Below are 19,166 nucleotides of genomic sequence, written 5' to 3'. Positions count from 1 at the left end.
GCAGTTGATGTTCAGTTAACCACCGAAGAGCCAAGAGTGAAGAGTCGTTAATCGAAAGTTGTCATATCACACTGCTGCATTAAGTTCACGTTAAATAATTATCATTTTCTGTTTAACCTACTGTAATAAATCCATCTATCGATATATTATCGTATAGAATGGAAACCATTGGAAATCCTAATTTCTAACATTTCTGAATAAAGAATTTCTATAATAAATTCATTAACTCGTTTGCTCTCTCTATTCCGAGATATATAAAAACCTTAACAAAAACAATTTACGCATCATATTAATAGTTACTAGCAAATGTGTAACGCAAATTTCTAACATTCGCAGGTAATAAGCTGGACCCGAGTATGTCACGTCATGATCACAATTACCATTCGATTTCTGAACGACTTGGTACGAAAACATTGGGGAAATTATTCAGTTTATCTTACTTTTACAAGATTATTGTCAATTTTCTCAGTCAAATTGGATTTTGTGCAGCACCAAAGCGTATCAGAAAGAGATATTTATTTGATACCTTACTTTTTAAAATGAACCATGGCCAGTGTTCTTTCACTCGCGGGGAGACACGATCGTGTAGAAGCGCATCAACAGGAGTCGTAAATTCCTGTTACGATTGTTCAATCGACGCCGCGAGATGATCGATCCCCTATTGCGTTTAGGCTAATAGAGGTGGTTCATTGAAGTGCACACTGCTGGAACGGGTTTTCAGTTGTGTTTTATTGAGATACTGTATATACACTGCGTGGTGAATTAACAGAAACCGGGGTACGGTTGGACTCGGTTAGAACGTAAGATCAGGGGATGAGAGGGCGAGAGCGTAAGCGCGAATCGTTGCTGCGAACTGAGACTTCCCGAGGTTGCTGACTGAGTGACTGGCTGCCTGACTGATTCACTGACCGACTGCTGACTGATCTGCGGGAGTGTATACCCGCTCGAAGGATGTTGACCGTTCGAAGGATGTGAAATCAGTGCCGTTAGGAGACGATGCTGTCTCGGTGGAAGGCTAAGGATCGGTCCCTCCAGCGCACGGGACCATCGGATTTGTTGGAGCCGATGTTATTTAGGAGAGTGAGGGAATAGGCTTCGTTTTTAATTGGTTAAACGAAGGTTGGTGGATTAGGAAGGGTCTTAGCTGCCCTTGATAGAAAGTTGTTATTAGGAAGCATCGTACGTGGAAAAACCCAACTTTCCCTTGCCAAGCCGTAGTAAACAATAGTCTTTAGAAACTGATTTAGAAAAGGACATTTGTTGGGTCTGAAGGACCTTAACGAGCAAATTACTCGGGTTTATGACGGGTACTTAGGCTATTGAGGGTACGCCGTACGGAAGAGCGGACATCTGGTGTCCGTCTGGCCCGCGGTGTGTGACCTGGGCCAGGCAGAGAGTCGCGCGGCGTAACATCCTCCCCCCGTTGAGAGGGTACCGATCAAAATTTCATTAAAGGTGGAGTTAATTGGAGCAGCCGCCCGACTCCTTGTTGATTGCTGATTGTCCTTATTCTGCGTGATCGGGTTGGCTCGTTGGTGGGACGCGCTGCGTGGCACGTCGTTCCAAGATGCTCGTTGCCGTATGACTTGTGGTAGTCTGGATGAGGCCGTTGTCGCCAGGGTGACTTCGAAGATACGGTCGAAAGTCCGGTGCGTTGAGGATGTTGTCTTCCTTGCGTTCTGGATCGCCGTGGTCATCTGCATTGCCTGGCGATTTTCTATTGCGGTTCGCGAACCAGGAAGTGTCGTGAAACAGCTCGGCCCATGAAGTATCGTGAGACACCTCGTCCCAGGAGGTGTCGTTGTACAGCTCGCCGATTCCACAAAGGCACGTGAAATGCGTGTGTGGTTGCACAATGAAGACGTGAAGGAGGTCTTCGGTGGATTGGGGGACAGGGCTCCCCCCGCTGACCCATTCGTATCGCGCCTTCTTGATGATGATTGATGGTTGGACCGGCGTGGTCCAGTTTTCTGCGAAAGACAGAATTAGAGACATCTTACCTTCCGTTTGGTTAGGTTTGGATCTGGAGTGGGAAGATTTTGCATCTCGGTCCAAGAGGCTCGGCTCCGTATGAGTCGTTGCCGTCCGTAGGTGCCGTAGCTGCCAGGGAAAATGGATGGCCAGGCCCAAGGGTTGTTGCGTTGAGAGCAAGTGGTCCACCTTGTAGGCTGCACTGACATCGACGAGTATGGTGTTTTGTTTCAGCCCATTCGTCGGTGTGCTCCATTTCGGCGATAATGTAGTAGGAGACGGCATGTCGGCTGGTAAGGCTTCATCCGTCTGTTGATCCAGAGACTCTTGAGCGGCTGTCTGATTCAAGGCGTCTGATGGCGTGGAATCAGATTGTTGCGATGCTGATGATGTGAGCGAGGTTGTCGTTGGGTCTCGGGTGGATGACACGTTGTGAGTGTCACGCGATGAGGTCCGCATGGGAAGCGTTTTCTGATTTAAGGCGTTTGGCAGCGTTGAATCAGATTGTTCATGTAGCGACGATGCTAGCGTGATTGTTGTCAAGTCGCGTTTAGGTGACACGCTGCTAGTATTGTGCAATGAATTGCGCGTGACTCGCGGCGAGGTCGGCGTTCGAGTCGATGCGATCTTCTCCGTCCGCGGAGTTTGAATAGCGTTGCGTGTTTTGTTTAAGTCCTTGTTACTTCCCTTATCCGTAGGCCCTCGTGGCAATGGCGAAGGTGGCGTCTTCGCATTATGTCCAGGAAAATGATTCTCCGGTAATTTAAGCGAAGCAGACTCGCGATCGGCAGCTGATCCGTCGTTTGTCGATTGTGACGTCGTAGTTAGTCGTAGGTTGCTCAGTTGAGTGATTACTCGGAGTTCTGATTTCTCGTACTCGTCGGCTATCTCGAGGCCGCGCTCGATCTCTTCCTCATCTATGCTTACAATCTCGTTTTGGATGGCGCGGAGCTCCGTCTCATATGTTTCCAGACGATTTTTGATTTGAACTAGCTCGTTCTCCGGTTCGTGGCGTGATGCAACCTTGGTCATGTGGCCCAAGTCCAGATACTCCTGAATGACCGCCCGATACGCTGTTTCGAACTGTTGATTTCGTCTGACTTGCTGCTGGAGAGAGGCGAGTCGTTTCATCGCCATTGCCATGGATGATCCGAGTGACGAGATTTTGTCGTTAAAGGGGAGTGCGACGATGTATCGCCCATCGCTGGTGCGTTGGACGTGATTTTGAAAATGCTCCTCACATCGTCGATCCGCCTCCGATAAGTGTTTTATCTGAGGTCCCTCGTCGAGTTCCCAAAAGCGGGTGAGGTCCGTCTCTAGTTCCGTTGTGGAGGCATGGAAGACCCTGGCAGGTCCTGGGGAAGGTGGGCTCCCCCCGATGACCCACCCGAATCGCGCTTTTTGCAGGCGCAGATCGGGGCCGGTTGATGGGTTGTTTGGATGGTATGACGGAGCTTTCCTTGTGCGTGGGGGCGTGGTGGGAGGCGTCTGATTGCTCATTGGCGCGTCTGATCGATGTAGGAGCGTGTGATGGCGTTGATCACATATGCGGCAAGAGCCAGAGGTGCAGTGTTGCAATTTGTGTCCTGGTAGCAGGCAATTCGTACACGCTGAGATTTCCTCGGCGGCTAGAATCCGTTCGTCGATCGTCTTCGTCCTAAAGATGTTGCAGCGCCAGATTTTGTGTGGTCCATGGCAGATTGGACAGAGTGGCGGTGATCGTGACGTGACAAATGCCTGCCCTTGTGGTGGGCGTGTCGTTCTTGCAGGTTCTATGACCTGACAGCGATCGTTCAAGAATTGCAAGAAGTCCGGGAACGTGGGGAATGGTGTGGACCTGATCTTTTCCTTCCATATTGAATCGGTTTCCCGATCAAGGTTGGCGGTACATAGGTGCAAAAGCAGGGCATCTGCGGTTGGTTGTCCGATGGCGGCCAAGGCTTTGTAATGAGCTTCCAACTTGGTCGTGTAGGACTGCAAATCGCGATGTGCTATCCGTGATGAGGAGGCTGCGTCAAATATCTCCTGCAAGTGTCTCTCGACAATTTTGGCTGGTCTGTTATACCGTCGTTCTAATATTTCCCAGGCGACTGCGTAGTTAGCCGCCGCATTGCTTAATGACGCGATCGCTAGAGCTGCCCCATGCTTTAGGCAAGAACGGAGATACATCAGTCGCTTGCAGTCGTCTATGCGGGGGTTATCGTGGACCGTGGAGCGAAATTGATCCGCGAACCCCGGCCAATCTTCGTAGGCTCCAGAAAAAGTGGGTAGCTGAATTCTAGGCAAATCGACGGGTTCCGGCCATGACATGTCCGATGGCTTTGTTGCAAGATTTGTGGTGGTTGGTTCTGCTTGCTTGTTTGCCTCCTCAAGGATGGCGGACGCCTGTCCGGCGATGGTGTAGAACTTCTGTTGTAGGTCAACCCGGTCCTTCAGTGTTTGACCCTCGTCTCTGTCGTCTAATTCGCATTGGCTCTTTTTGAACGATGCAAACTCTCCCTCTAAGTCTTGCAAATTACGCTGAATAGCATGCACGGGTGTCCCTTCCTCGTGATTGTTGAGCAATGTGCGAAACGCTTCTAATTCTTGTCTGAATCCTTCGCGTTTCCGCAGCAATTGCCGGACGCGTTCTTCCTGAGAGGGAGCCATGAGGGATTTCGACAATTTGAGCGAGCTTACCTTGTTGTTGCGTGGTAACTGGGGTGCACTCTTTCACTGACACGTATCCGGCTCGAAGGACCAAAATGTTCTTTCACTCGCGGGGAGACACGATCGTGTAGAAGCGCATCAACAGGAGTCGTAAATTCCTGTTACGATTGTTCAATCGACGCCGCGAGATGATCGATCCCCTATTGCGTTTAGGCTAATAGAGGTGGTTCATTGAAGTGCACACTGCTGGAACGGGTTTTCAGTTGTGTTTTATTGAGATACTGTATATACACTGCGTGGTGAATTAACAGCAACCGGGATACGGTTGGACTCGGTTAGAACGTAAGATCAGGGGATGAGAGGGCGAGAGCGTAAGCGCGAATCGTTGCTGCGAACTGAGACTTCCCGAGGTTGCTGACTGAGTGACTGGCTGCCTGACTGATTCACTGACCGACTGCTGACTGATCTGCGGGAGTGTATACCCGCTCGAAGGATGTTGACCGTTCGAAGGATGTGAAATCAGTGCCGTTAGGAGACGATGCTGTCTCGGTGGAAGGCTAAGGATCGGTCCCTCCAGCGCACGGGACCATCGGATTTGTTGGAGCCGATGTTATTTAGGAGAGTGAGGGAATAGGCTTCGTTTTTAATTGGTTAAACGAAGGTTGGTGGATTAGGAAGGGTCTTAGCTGCCCTTGATAGAAAGTTGTTATTAGGAAGCATCGTACGTGGAAAAACCCAACTTTCCCTTGCCAAGCCGTAGTAAACAATAGTCTTTAGAAACTGATTTAGAAAAGGACATTTGTTGGGTCTGAAGGACCTTAACGAGCAAATTACTCGGGTTTATGACGGGTACTTAGGCTATTGAGGGTACGCCGTACGGAAGAGCGGACATCTGGTGTCCGTCTGGCCCGCGGTGTGTGACCTGGGCCAGGCAGAGAGTCGCGCGGCGTAACAGCCAGCGACATTTCATGGGTAGAATTATGAAGCTAGGCAATTCTTATGACGATATTTTCGATTTTCGTGCCGATTCTCCAATTTGTTTTAAGCGCAAGCTTCAATTTCATATATATAATATATAATATAAGTATATTATAATATATAATATACTGTAATATATAATTATATAATAGTATATATAATATATTTGATGATAAGATATATCATTGGTTTGTGTCCATGAATAATAGTAACGATATTACTCATAGCCTCCTACGTATCCCAAGAGCGCCTTTGGCGGAAGATCGAGTACGATCTCTAGATGAATCCCAGGCCTCGAAACGATTAGCTAATGGTAGCAGAAATTCCTCCGGGTCGTTCTTGACCGATTGGACCGTTACGTGTCGCTAATGACCCCTGGGAAGTGATCGCGTTTACGGCACGCCCTACTATTGACAACACGGTGACCATAGAAAATAAAAGAGCAGTACTACAATTGAGGAGCTTTTCGGATTACCAACGTTTCTCGAGATATTTCGCGAAGAAGGCGTTTAAGGCACGAATATTTATGCGACTAACAATTTTTGAGCCCCAACTCAGTTATATATTTGTAAAGAGTTCTTCAAACACCATTTATGCGTGCGACAGCAAAATGTAAAACTTTAGAAATTTCTTTTTAATTTTTCATATCTAGAACGTAGACTATAAAAAACGTTATAACTTTTAATTTAACTTTTCTCCGCTATCTTATATACTTTCTGAAATATTCACGGTGATATGAAAAGTAAAGATTTCTTTCGGCAAGTGGTTTAACCCCTAGGATAGTCCTTCACCTGGAAAAACATTGTTCCGTTATTAACATTGCATGAACTACGTCTGTGCAAAGTTCCAAATTTTTTTTTAATTTTTGAGTCGTCGAACTTCCCTTGTTAGATATAAAAAAGGTAAACGAAAAAAGGACATTTCTCGAGAAACGCGAAATTTTCATTACAGGTTCGGATAAAAAAAATTATAAAAAGCGACTTTTACTATTTTAACAAAAAAAAAGCTTGAATCGTTTGGTCTAATTTTAAAAAAGTTATTCTGTTTTAAAGTGTGACGGAATATTAATGAGAGTAACCGTACATAATTACTTTCATTGCTGTAATCATTATAATGCAATGGGGAAACCCGATATTTGGAAAAAGAGCATCCACTATCACTTTTTTAAAGCATTGTCCGCTTTTAATGGAAATAAAATAATCCTTCTTTTCGGTGTCATTTTATTCTATATTAAAAATGAAGTTTGTGTAGCATCGGTTTTATAGCATTCTCATAAATATCGCGATTCTATAAACGAAAAGAAATTCTAATTTTGAATATCTCAAAATGATATTGCAGATAACTGTTCGATTGTTGAAAGAAATCATTCGGAATGGCAAGATTTTGGCGTGAAAGGTAACATCTTGTGTTTGAACGTACGTGTCATAAAACGACCTACGAAAATTTTCAGAATTTTTGTTCCTCCCGGCGAAACAGTATTGACGTAAGAGGAATTTATCGTACTTTACGTTTCACTTTAAATGTTAGGATAATAGTGCAAGGATAATAATATAGTAATCTAAAAACAGGAAGCTGATACCTGGTCGAAACAAAATTGTTTCTCAAAAATAGGATCTACTTATGACACGATGTATTTTGCATGAATTGAGACGTAAAGGTCAATAACTGGGTCATTACATAATTTTAATGAGAAAAAGCGTCAAGTTTCAAACGTATCGATAGGATTAAACTGGAATCAATTGCAGTGTGCTAACTTAATCGATTAGCTGACGGTTAGATCGATTAGCTAACTGATTAACTGTCGAAGGCAAAATAATTAAAATTTCATAAAATAGATTCTTGACCGATAGTTTAGTTAACCGTCGGTTATCATAACGATTCTGTATATTTAGATATGCATATTATTATGTATACTTTTTAAATTAGCATGATCTCGACTTGGAAAAATTAGATCACAACTTTAATCTGATATCTCTGTGGCGGATAAAAAGAGAGTTATGCGTTTCGTCCTAGGACTACCGGTGGACTCGTCAGTAAGGCTATGCCCGGTAGTCCCTGTGTAAATATTATCGGTTGTTGTTGTCGATCAAAGTTGTTGTCGATAAAGTCTAGCGTCGCTGAGTCATGGTGAAAACAATCTCTGTCAATTCTGTGTCGGTTAAACGATGCGGACTCGAAATCAGAGCAAAACCGTAAGGTTCGATTCTTCTTATCGCATAGAGAACATATTATTATTATGCTATTGTGACGTCAAATTTAAAATTTTTGACAGCCAAGCCGCTATCGCTGTTCTCGATCATCATATAATGATTATAGCTCTGGCAACGGCTCATATATGGCGCGCGACATGTTGTAGTGGTAAGAATACATGTTACGCTGTTGCTATTCTCAATGTTCCCGCTAGCGCTGGTTCCGAGTTAAGTGGGTAGCCCTGTATATACAGTATATACAGTGTTTGACAATAACTCTGATCACTTTGAGTATCTCACCCTGCAACAGCAGTCACATCACTACAAGAACAAATCACAAAAATAGAAAAGTGGCTACAAGTTAAACAAATTAAAGCAAATCCCGATAAATGCAACCACATTACATTCACACTGCGAAAACAGATACCTCCAAACATTATACTGAACGGCACGCACATAATACAAACAAGACAAGTCAAATACCTAGGATTCCACTTAGATACACGATTCACATGGAAACAGCATACTAAATCTATAATAGACAAAATACAATTAGCAAGGAGACAAATGTATTGGTTAACAAGTCGAAAATCCAAACTAAGCATAGAAAACAAACTAAAAATATATAAAATCGTCATAAAACTAATCTGGACGTACGGAATAGCACTATGGGGAACAGCAGCAATGAGCCATATAACCAAAATAGAGGCAATGCAATCTAAAATACTCAGAACAATAGTAAACGCGCCATGGTAGTTTAGAAACGAGGACATTCGGAAAGACCTGGGAATACCAACGGCCAAGGAGGAGATCAACAAAGGTGCAAGAAGGCACGGAGAAGGAATAGCAACGCACCCGAACCAGCTGGCAGCGGAAACGGTCAACACATCAAGCACAGAAAGAAGACTAAAAAGGAATCACCCAACAGATCTCACAAAGGACATATCTTAACAAACACGAAGATGGTACCCCATTGGGGGTAGCCACCCACATGATAATCAAACAGATAAAAATTTTTCTCGAAAGCTTTCAATATCCTTACGCGTTGCATCCAGGACTTGTCTGGAAAGTTGTCCACTAGTAACTAAGAACGATCTTATAATTTCGCCACCATGGACTAATAGTTTACGTTCAGGCATGAAATACCACGCAAAATGTTTTACATATAATTTTGCTCTGTCTTATGACCACTTGACACTATCACTGTCTTGTGACTCAAGAGTCTTTATGACTTTCGGTCCATAAAACTGAGCAAATCGCGAGAAGTCGCAGCTACTTTTAGATTCTATAATTGCAGAAATGTATATTATATTACACGCAGCAAGAAAAGATTCTTTTTAACATATTCCAAAAAAGTTACGTACCAACATTCGAAGTATCACAAATTGTACCTGTTATCTAAATAATTAGTCGATTATTTTAATGTGACATTTTTAGTATTTCAAACAACTTGGAACATGATCATTTTGGCGGAAGAGAAGAATGATTATTAAAATTTAAATAAGATCAAATGGAGAAAACTTATCATTCGAACGCATTAGACGTCAACGAATCGAATTACACAACAATGTTCAATTTAAAAAGTAATTTTCTTTCTCATTTTTGTTCTAATTTTATAAACATCGAGCACTGTGCGGCACGACGTCTAGGATTTCGTGTATTTAAGCTTTCAGTGTTTCTTAATTTTTTACATATCCGCTGACACATACAACATGAAGGGTGGGTGCAATCTGGATAGGGTTCAGCATACAGTGCTTGTGACGTTACTAGATTCTGCTGAGTCTTTCCATACACATGCAGCATATCTACATACTTGCTCAGTAAATGAAAATTTCACTTTCATAGTAAAATGTTTTAGCAATGTCAATCGTTATTTACATTTTCTACTATGTCTCCTACCAACACGCGCTACAAGCAATCCAAGGTGATAAAAATATACAGACTTCGGTGACCTGCCGATTCCAATGTTCCATCGATATAAACAGAAACCTATTTCTTCTATTTCGGATGTTTATTACGACGTAAAATTTGTTGCCTACATTTTTATTTACCCTCGAACGACCTTGTATTAGGTGTCGTTGAAATCGTCCCAACACGCTCTGATATACTAGACATAAAAAAGTAGGGCAAGTAATTAGCAAAAATGCAAACGACTTTAAAATCTTTGAAATCTTTTCACCCACGAAATATTGTTACTACCACATTAGGGCATCCTCCGCGCTGTACATCTTTTGTACAGTATATACAGGGTGGTTGGTAACTGATGGTACAAGCGGAAAGGGGGTGATTCTACGTGAAAAAAGAAGTCGAAAATATAGAATAAAAATTTTTCGTTTGAGGCTTTGTTTTCGAGAAAATCGACTTTGAATTTTCGCTCGGTACGCGTGCACTTTATCACGTCTCGTTATAACGGATCTCGCTGTAGATCTGTAGAAAAATGAAAAAACAAAAAAAAAAATTTTTATTCCATATTTTCGACTTCTTTTTTCGCGTAGAATCACCCCCTTTCCGCTTGTACCATCAGTTACCAACCACCCTATATAATATATATACAGTATAGCGATAAGAACATAGGTGGTCAAATTTTGGTATCATATTTTACCGTCCTTAAGAACGAAACAAGGTCGTATAAGCGTAGGTCTGAAAAAACTACTTTTCCGAGATATAGACCTTTCTCGCTTATGGTGAATTTTTTAGAAACGTTCGATACTATCAAAGAAAGTCTCCAATAATCTCAGGTCATATATATTGGTCAACGAACCAATTTATTTAAAAATGATATATTTATAATGGATAGAGAAACGATACTTGGAGGATAATACATTTCTCTGAATTCCGCGAATTGTTGTTCTTTCTCCTTTTTCGTTAACTTCTTTGGTCGTCTAGAACGAGGTTTAATCGCAATGTACAGATCGAAGCCTACGAGAAATCAAATACGACAAGGAGCGAATGTCATAATATTCGGTACATTGGTTTCGTATTGTGTTTCATTCCTGAATATGTCTACACGTCCAGTGAGAAACATACAAAATATAAGTGAGGAGTGTTCAGACGGACGAAATTCAAAGTCTGAAAGAGAGCAAATTGAAGATGAGGATGATTCGACTATCTTCTCTTGTTTATATTACATATACAAATGAAAATATATGATTGATTATTTTATTATTATCTGAAAGTTATGTTGTGCATTATTTCTTGCAATAAATTCACAATTTCTTTAGAAAAAAAAATAGAAAAGAATATGTACATGTATCGATACGTTCAGTGTTAATAGCAAAGTTCACGCACTGCCCACAAAGGATTCTCCGCGCTTCGAGCGCACACAAAAACAGAGAATGACGCGTTGCTAGCGAGTGTGCCGATTGGTTATTTTCTTGCGTATTTCGGAACCCCCTTTTCGGACCTCGATAGGCGCTCGGTCAAGTCTAACATGGTATCGTCAGTCTCGTTCGAGTCATTTACCGTTCAACTTCAAACCACGAGTCAGTCTGGTCATTAGAAACGATTAGTTGAATCTCTTTGCAATCACTTGGCATTCGGAAAGAAAAGTCCTGAGACGTGAGATGTGAAGAATAAACATTTGTAAATCTTGCCTCGGACGTTGGAAACAATTCGAAACCTTCTCGTCGTCCAAAGAAGTTCAACTTTTGGTGTCGTTGTTGCTCTTCTACTTTGTGAATAAATTATTCAAGAATAATTCGGTGGGTAACATGTTACAGCGTGGTATCATCGATATGGGGCACATACGCAGGTAACACGCATATTATACAATATATACATACAGAAATTTCAAAATGGCTACTATCCTGTAACTGTCTTACTATGTCGATTTCCTTTATAAGTATATCATGTTTTAAATATACTTTATACTGCCCTCGAGATTGATTAACAGCATGTGGATTTTAAAATTTTGCCTGGTCCGAGAGAAGGTATTGATAAACCGGTGGCAAAAGTTCTTGTACTCGCTAGATGTGATAAGGATACAACAGATTTTCGCGTAATATTTGCCGTATTCTTCCACAAGAAACGTTTTGCCTTTTTAATGCTCTCTTGCGCTTAGTTCTGCAATTTCTTCGACGCGTTGTAGACAGAGTGTCTATATCTCGAAAAAGGAAAATTTTCGGACCTATTTTTACTATTATGCGACCTTTTCTTCTTCCGAAACAATAGAATGCCATATCAAGGTTGGCCAGTTGTTTTTTATCGTCGTATATACATATATATATACACACATATACAAGCGGGTATGAGGCGATCGCTTACGAAAAAATAAGAAGAAAGTATGCAATAACATCTTTCCATATAACGTTTCGTTTTCGAGAAAATCAAATTTGAAAATTTGCCAAGTAGACAACATTTGTGAGTAGACAATCAGCAGGAGATTATCGTACACGCAGAAATAATTCTAAAATGTCGAATAAAATTTCCGCTTAAGGCTTTATTTTCGAGAAAAAAAAAACTCTTAACAGGTTCAGTCAAGAATTGGCCTAATATACGTGTCTGATAAATTTTCAAGTGTATTTTTCTCAGAAACAGAGCGTCTTGTGGAAAAATTTTATTCTACATTTTCGATTTATTTTCGCATGTAGAGTAAAACGTCCTGTTGATTATTCAGTCCGTAATTAGCCATGTTCAAATATACTTGATAAATTTTAAAACTCCATTTCCTCGACAACGAAGCGTCGTATAGAAAAATGTTATTGTATATTTTCTTTGTATTTTTCATAAGGAATCGCTTCGTGCTTGCTTGTGCGTGTTATTTGATCGCAACCTGTAAAATACAAACATACATTGCGCATGCATTATAAGTATGGATATTGTTAAATATATAAATATACGTATATATACGTACATTTTTATAAGGAATCAGGCTTAATAGCATAGACAGCGAAAAAAGATCAAACAACACAGAAGGAGGACTTGCAAGGATAAGAGGATAAGAGAGTAATGACTTAAGAATATAGTAAAGCAAGAGATTAGTGCTTTGTCACTGCAAGATGGATGTCGGCATAGAACTACCGTGGCACGCGGTGTTCGACACCTACCCTACCTTTTTGTAGTTTCCGCAAATTTTCTAATCATTTATTTCCTTACCGTGGAAACAATGAAATTGCAGCTTATGATTTAACGTATTATATTGTAACTATATAAACAGATTGTTTAGCAGTTGTATGCCATATATTATGTTAATATATGTATAATTGTAGTGCCAGTATAATAATTAAATACCAACATTTTGTAAATCGACTCTTTCGAACGAATACTATTCCGGGTCACCGGCTATTTTCTTTAAGTGGAAAAATCTAATTACGTTTATAGTAGATCACTGAATTCGACACTTACACCAGAAATATTTGCGTAATCTTCCAAGGTCGGGGAAATCTCATTCTTCGTCGGAGTCATTATCGCTATCAAATATTAACACGTTTTTGTATTTCCTTGGTCGCGGTCTAATATCCAACTCTGAACTATCTTCCGGTAAATTTCCATTTTCCAGCCGACCACTACACATTTCAAAACCACTCGGACAAATAGACAAATTGTCTGCATATAATTCTTTAAAAAATTCCTCGTCGTCGCGACGCATCAGTTTTGAAATTTGTCTAATTTTGTAAGAAGAAAAAGAAATAGACGAGACAGAAGCACTGTAGATATTGATTTGCCGATACTAATAAATAGAACAATAGAAATGAACGCGAAATAAGAAGACAAAGGAGGATGTACGGCCGGGATAAAAGAGCGGATCGCAAAGCGTATCGGCTTACTTAGCATATCTCACGTGCGAGTCGCGGGCCATAAAGCATATCGGTTTACTATAGAATCGTAGATTATATAATACGACAGAGTACTGTCGAACACGATGCAAAATTCTTTCCGATATTTAAAGATTGGATAGGAAAGTGCAAATGCAAATATGCAAATATGCAAATACGAATTAACCCGCTACCAGTCAACGTCGTTCGCGCATAAAAACACTAGTTTATTTGTGACCACCAAGATGTTAAAAAGGAAAATTATAATGAAGGTGACGAAGAGACGTCTTCTTATTTTGAAATGTTGATGGTATTATAAAGAGGACGTTAGTTTGTTATAATTTAACGTAGTTCAATGTATTCAAAAATTTGATTTGGCAATAAAAGGGATGTAGAACCATAAATAATTTAACGAATATTACGTAACATTTTTGCAATTGTTTTTGTATTATTGGTTCCCAGATATACATAGAATAATAATTGCAGAAGCAGATGCACGTCATGGCGTGGCATGGTATGTAATTTGGATATGAAATACAGAAATTCATATTATACATAGATGTATCTCTATTAGAAATTATTAGTATTAGGGTTGGATGATGGAGAAGCAAATAATTATCGAGTAATTTTAACTTTGTCATACAAATATACTCACCAAGTTACACATATAATAATAAAACTGTATCTGTATACAGGTATGCTGATATTGTATATGTCGGAGATGAAATGAAAACCGGAGTCTTCCCTATGCAATTTTGAGGAGGCCTTTTAATGCTTTAGCCTAGATTTTATCATAACTGTAATTAAGTAATTGTCATCTGTAATTGTTTGACATTTGTGAAAAGCGAAAGTGGGTTCGAGGTGACAACTGGTCGCTGAACGTAGCCACGGTCACGGGATAAACGTTTTGCTTGATGAAGACAGAAATTGCCTAGTATCGGCGTTTGGATCTTTCTCGATGTTTCCAAGGAGTATATAACAAACTTTTGACAGATATTGCCTAGCAACAACGATTGGAACCTTCTCGATGTTTCCAGCGAGAATATAACAAACAAATGCAGTCGTATTACGAAAAAGATTTTAATCAGAGAGGCATTCGTGTGGTCGCCTTGGAAAGTGATACATCGAGTAATTTTTTTCCGAGTGATTCAGCAAACGTATTTTTGTGTTATAAAAATTGTTTAAAGTTTTCCCGTTGACCGTATATTCGTTTGAACCCCGGATCATTGTTTATAGCGTAAATTAAATTCAATATTTGTAAATTTATCAATCGTTAATTTTCATTATTCGTTAAATTAGTAAATCGTAAGATGTATTATTCGTTTCTTTTATTGTTCGATAAAACTTATTATTTTTTAATCTAATTAATAATTTAATTTATCATTTGTTAATCAATCATATCATTTACAAAATTCATTATTCATAATATTTGTAAAACCTTGTTTATTCGTGTAAATATATTCTCTGTTTTGTAAAACAATGGCTAATTCAAACGAAGAATCGTTACGCGCCTTAAATCCTAATGATAACCCGACATCAGAAGTGGGATCAAGCCCATGTGTCACTTTGGAACAACTCATGAAAATCATGGACCGGATAACTCAGCCAAGGGAGCAAAGACCGAGTACGGAACCTAAGGATGTAACGTTACCACGTTTTGACCCTGAAGGCACGGGTTTATATGCTAAGCTCACAAGATCAACGCTTTCAACGATTAACGTTCGCAAATAATATCAAGGCGGAGGAACAATTTTATGATGAAATGAGAGCTCTTCCTTACAACGATCTGCCGGCAACTTTGTTAGGAAATACATCGGAAGAATCTGAAGTTAAACGACGCAAGTTATCGCATTACCGGGTGAAGAGTCATTATTGTGGTACTCTTGGACACAAAATAACGGAGTGTCGCAAGAGGATGCGTAGTGAACAGCGGAAGGATACAAAGGATACAAAGGATACACAACACCAGGAAAGAAACCGTCCAGCTTCATCGTCCAAGGTGGTTTGCTTCAAGTGTCGTGCGGAGGGTCATATCGCACCTGATTGTCCACAACTGCAGAACAGAAAATCCGGCTTCAAGAATGAACGTCGAGTCGACTCCTGTGTGGTAGAGCCTCCAGCTGGTAAATTAAGTCATCTGGGTGAGTCGTTCCCATTTTATTTCGATTCCGGAGCCGAATGCTCATTAATCAAAGAATCCGTAGCTTCGAAATTTTCTGGCAAACGAACGACTGATGTAGTAATAATGCGAGGCATAGGGAATACTTGTGTTAACAGTACATCTTAGATTTTATCCACTGTATGTATTAACGGGTTTACATTGGACATAACTTTTCATGCCCTTGCTGATAATTACTTAAAATACGATATCATGATTGGTCGTGAAATTTTGAGCCAAGGTTTTGACGTGAATGTTACAGGAAACAGTGTCGATATTTGTAAGACAAAAATAGTTAACGCTTGTAGCAGAGTCGCGGAAGATGTGATCAACATTAATGAGGTCGACACTGATGTAGTTGGTAACGATAAAGATCGATTGATTTCTGTTCTCGAGAAATACAAAGAGTCATTTATTACGGGTTTTCCGCGGAATCGTGTAAATACGGGTCAATTAGAAATTCGTTTAATTGATCCCAACGTTACTGTGCAACGAAGTCCTTATAGACTCAGTGAGGAGGAGCGGGGAATAGTTCGAGAGAGGGTAGGTGAACTGATCCGAGCAAAAATCATAAGACCGAGTAATTCACCATTCGCAAGCCCTATATTACTTGTTAAAAAAAAGAACGGTTCAGATAGATTATGTGTAGATTACCGAGCATTAAATAAAAACACCGTCGCGGATCGGTACCCTCTTCCTCTCATAGCTGACCAGATCGCGAGACTGAGAGGGGCGAAATACTTTATAAGCCTGGATATGGCCAGCGGGTTTCATCAAATTCCTATTCACCCGAATTCGACTGAATATACCGCGTTCGTTACTCCCGATGGTCAATATGAATACATGACGATGCCGTTTGAATTGAAGAATGCACCGTCTGTTTTTCAGAGGGCCATTTTCAATGCCTTAGGTGATCTTGCTTATTCTTATGTTGTCGTTTATTTGGATGATGTCTTAATTATTGCCGATACTAGGCAATTTCTGTCTTCATCAAGCAAAACGTTTATCCCGTGACCGTGGCTACGTTCAGCGACCAGTTGTCACCTCGAACCCACTTTCGCTTTTCACAAATGTCAAACAATTACAGATGACAATTACTTAATTACAGTTATGATAAAATCTAGGCTAAAGCATTAAAAGGCCTCCTCAAAATTGCATAGGGAAGGCTCCGGTTTTCATTTCATCTCCGACATATATATGCGTAATGTATATATACTTTTATATATGCCACAAAACTAAAGATAACACAAACAACGATTTTCTTCTCTTAAAGTTTAAAAAAAATTTAATTTTCTCTTGAAAAAAAGCTTTTCGCTGTGAAGAAAATATTCAATGTTAATTTTGATTTTTCTTTATTTTACACATCTGTCAACTTATTTAATGTTTCGTTTCGTATATCCGCCCACGCGCATTTTATTCTCTTGTCTCTCTCTAGAATCCTAGAAGGTTCTCGATCGAGTTCGGATCAGAATTCAATGCTTGCCATGGTAACAAATTTCTATTCCGAAATCTTGAAACCAGATATTTTTAGTGGCCGTTGTCTTGTTCAAAATTTGTCTTCTTGTCCTGTACTTCAGTTACCAAAGCATATAATTCATAGAATATTTCCCGATATCCTACAGCGTTCAATCCGATCTTTACAAAAACGATTTCACTTAGCATATCCAGGCATGGTCAGTGCTTTCTTGAATATATCGAAGAAATAAAGCAAGAAATGTATTTGATTTTCTAATTATTCACAGCACTGTATGTTCTGTTATCATTTTTGTCTCTTTCCATCTGTGTTTCTTCCTTCTTCATCTTCTGTTAAAAGGGGACCGAGTTGTAGCTAAGCAAGGCGGGCGACCAGGGAAATGCTGATCCGCATTCCCGAAACGCCCGGTATTCCAGCGGTATTGCACGAAATTGCTACACTCTGTCCGCGTCATTCCGCGGCTGGCTGTTGCAGAAGCACGGTAATTCTCGTGTATCCTTCTGCATACCTCTATCCTTGCTTCTCCTGATCTTATAGTCTTTTTTGTTTTCTTATTGCTAATTCGTTGCGATTCCTCTTCGTTGGTGTCGTCTTTTTAGATCAGCGAAACTTTGTTTTCCAGATACAAAATTCAAGTTAAAGATTCCATTGTATCAGCTTTCGTTAATGACGATCAATCATGTTTAATGGTATGATTTTCGTGATTCAGAGTTAACAGCGTTACAGAATGAAAGTGGGATTTATTAAAGAAAGGTGAATCGAACTTTAGGCTTGAACAATCTTTCAAATATGAGTTAAAGCGTACGATTGTAATTTGATATGCAAAAGTACAAGGACATTTATTATTTGTAATCATATTGTTCTTTCTTATACATATAAATAAAAGTTCTGTTATGCAGGGACCTAGTAAACTCCTAAAGGATAAAAAATTAATTAAACATTGGATGGATCCCATAATGTTGTGTGATCTTTATTTCGTAAAAGATTGCCAACCCATAAAACTGTTACATTGTAAAGTTATTAAAACTACCAAGCAATAATCTCATTTTAGGTTTGTACTTCCAAATCACTTGTCTAAAAATGAAATCAATAAGCACGGGAAGGAAAAAACCTCCTTATGGTTAGGGGCAAAATGATTTTTTCTCAATTTTCCTGAAATAATAAATCTAAAGAAAGTTACTCGTGTCAAATATTTTAATATTATGGATACTTTTACGGATCTACCAATATTATGACGAAATGACAAACAATGTAACAATGGAATTTGTTAAAGATAAGACGACTTCATTGTAGAACTTTTTACTAGGATGTGGTACTGAAATTGAAATTGCCGAAGAACACCAACCCACAAAAACTATAGAGTTATTATACTAATTAAGCTATTAAAAACATTCTAAAACAAGGAGAAAGGAAATCTGCTCAATAGAAATAAAGCTATCTTCTTTTAAAAATAAAAATCTTCAAATTAAATGTATACAAATTTAAATCATTGAGGGCTGGTAGGTCTTTGCATAACATGGTCTAATTATTAATTGCATTTGCAAGTTGTACATATTTTGCGAATATATATTTAACATGTTCCAGTCAATATGAATAATTCATGTATTCAAATTTTTGAAATTCTTGAATGTTTCTATAATGTACCTTTCTTGTATTTTGTTCTAACATTTCCAGTCCATTTTTAAGTTTGATTTTTTTGATTCTTTAATCCCTTCGTTTTGTTTATTTGTTATTTTTTACAACTCACTTACAACATATAATTTTATTATATAAATACCATTATATGTTTAGGAAAAAATAGCTGAGAATTTTGATTTTTACGACATATTAAAAAATCATCTAAATCGGTGAAGCGGTATTCCACTTGTTTCCTGTTTTGTAACAAAAATATTGTGGACGGTGTTAGAATATACGGTAACGCGTATCCCTATCGTATTCAGCTATCGCAAACGTATTATTAAAAGTCTGAACATAATTTATGGGAATACGAAGCT

General features: G+C 39.6%; 1 protein-coding gene across 2 annotated transcripts in view; it reads left to right on the top strand.

Annotated features, from left to right (window-relative positions):
* Window positions 1-19,166, top strand: part of LOC117207541 (lachesin-like) — a 548,209-nt gene that overhangs the window by 186,806 nt on the left and 342,237 nt on the right. Inside the window, exon 1 of one of the 2 annotated variants that reach the window (XM_033447850.1) lies at window positions 11,389-11,538. The exons of the other annotated variant lie outside the window; for it this stretch is intronic. The gene's annotated coding sequence lies outside the window, so the exon portion shown is untranslated. Of the gene's footprint in view, window positions 1-11,388; window positions 11,539-19,166 lie in introns of those variants that run through there. 2 annotated transcript variants of the gene reach the window in all.

This window comes from Bombus bifarius, unplaced genomic scaffold, assembly GCF_011952205.1.
Source record: "Bombus bifarius isolate JDL3187 unplaced genomic scaffold, Bbif_JDL3187 scf7180000008037, whole genome shotgun sequence".
Lineage (NCBI taxonomy): Eukaryota > Metazoa > Arthropoda > Insecta > Hymenoptera > Apidae > Bombus > Bombus bifarius.
Note: the sequence above shows the minus strand (reverse complement) of the source record. Positions and strands in the feature narration are given on the sequence as shown.